The following is a 1,847-nucleotide window of genomic DNA, read 5'->3' on the forward strand; positions in this document are numbered from 1 at the left end:
TAAATTCCTGATCTCAAAAATCTCCTTCCTTCGCCGATACCCGAGATAGCAGAACCAGCTCGTGCTCTTCGAGATTACGCCGCTCCATCGCAAGATGAGCCGCATTCGAGTATTGCTCCACCCGCAATCGAAGCAAACAACTTCGAACTTAAACCTTCGCTGTTGCAGGCAGTGCAACAAAATCAATTTTCTGGAAATCCTACCGAGGATCCAAACCTTCATTTATCCGTATTTGTCCAATACGCTGATACTGTTAAAGTTAATGGTGTTACTTCAGAGGCAATTTGACTTCGTCTCTTTCCTTTCTCGTTAAGAGATAAAGCTAGAAGATGGCTTCAGTCTCTTCCTTCCAACTCAGTCACCACATGGAATGAGTTGAAGAAAGTCTTTCTTGCCCGATATTTTCCTCCAAGCAAAACAGCTATGTTAAGAGCCCAGATAAATGGATTTAAGCAGAAAGATAACGAGTCTCTTTTCGAAGCATGGGAAAGATACAAAGACATGATGAGACTTTGTCCACACCATGGTTTAGAGGACTGGTTAGTAATTCATACCTTCTATAATGGTCTCTTGTACAACACAAGGTTAACAATAGACGCCGCCGCCGGTGGTGCGCTTATGGATAAACCTTACGCTGACGCTTATCAACTTATTGAGAGCATGGCCCAAAACCATTATCAGTGGGGAAGCGACCGAACAATGGTAGAAAAACCTCAAACAAAAGAGGGCATGTACGAGGTAAGTAGCCTTGATCATGTTAATGCAAAAGTGGATGCTCTTGCCCAGAAAATCGAAAGTTTGAATGTATCACCTTCAGCCACCGTGGTTGCTGTAACTCAAAATTGCGAAGTCTGTGGAATTCAAGGTCACACTCCTACAGATTGTCAACTCCTAACAGGAATCCAAGCAGAGCAAGTGAACTATGCTCAAGGAAATCCCTACTCGCATACCTATAACTCAAACTGGAAGAACCATCCTAATTTTTCATATAAGAGTAATAATGCTTTATACGCACCAGGTCAAGCTCCCAGTCAAGCCCCAGCTATACCTCCTGGATATCAAAAGCCGACCCCACCTACACCTAACAATAACGATCCTAGGAAATCCAACTTGGAAATCATGATGGAGAACTTCATAGCTTCTCAACAGCAAACGAATAAAGAGTTCTTAAACCAGAATGTACACACTAACGAACAGATTAAACAACTAGCAAGTAAAGTAGATCCCCTGGCTACCCATAACAAAATGCTGGAAACACAAATCTCGCAAGTAGCTCAACAACAAGCGCCTACTGCTGCCCCAACTGGTACATTTCCTGGACAGCCCCAACCTAACCCGAAAATCCACGCTCATGCAATTATATTAAGAAGTGGAACAGAGGTAGAAGGACCGTCTGACCCAAGGATTGAAAACCAAAACTCTAAAAAGTCAACTGAGGAAGAAAGTAAGCCTAAGGAAAAGGAAAAGTGTAATAAGGAAACCGTAGAAAAGAAAGAACCTTATGTACCTCCGCCACCTTACAAACCACCTATCCCTTATCCTCAAAGGCAAATTAAAACCAAAGACGCGGGCCAATTTAAAAAATTTGTTGACCTACTGAAACAATTAAACGTCACCATTCCTTTTACAGAAGCTATTACACAGATGCCCTCATATGCTAAGTTCTTAAAAGAAATTATTTCTAATAAAAGGAAACTTGAAGATAGCGAAACCGTTACACTCACTGCTGAGTGTAGCACAATAATCCAAAATATGCCTCCTAAACTTAAAGACCCTGGTAGTTTCTCTATACCCTGTCACATAGGAAAATTTGTCATAGACAAAGCTCTATGTGATTTAGGAGCCGG

The 1,847-nt window shown here is 41.7% G+C and overlaps 1 non-coding gene across 1 annotated transcript; it reads right to left on the bottom strand.

The window, feature by feature from the left end:
• Window positions 1-423: 423 nt before the first annotated feature.
• Window positions 424-530, bottom strand: LOC127098805 (small nucleolar RNA R71). The gene has a single exon (XR_007793500.1). It is a non-coding gene; the product is annotated as a small nucleolar RNA R71 (small nucleolar RNA).
• Window positions 531-1,847: the final 1,317 nt, after the last annotated feature.

The sequence above is a fragment of the Lathyrus oleraceus genome, chromosome 6 (genome assembly GCF_024323335.1).
Source record: "Lathyrus oleraceus cultivar Zhongwan6 chromosome 6, CAAS_Psat_ZW6_1.0, whole genome shotgun sequence".
Lineage (NCBI taxonomy): Eukaryota > Viridiplantae > Streptophyta > Magnoliopsida > Fabales > Fabaceae > Lathyrus > Lathyrus oleraceus.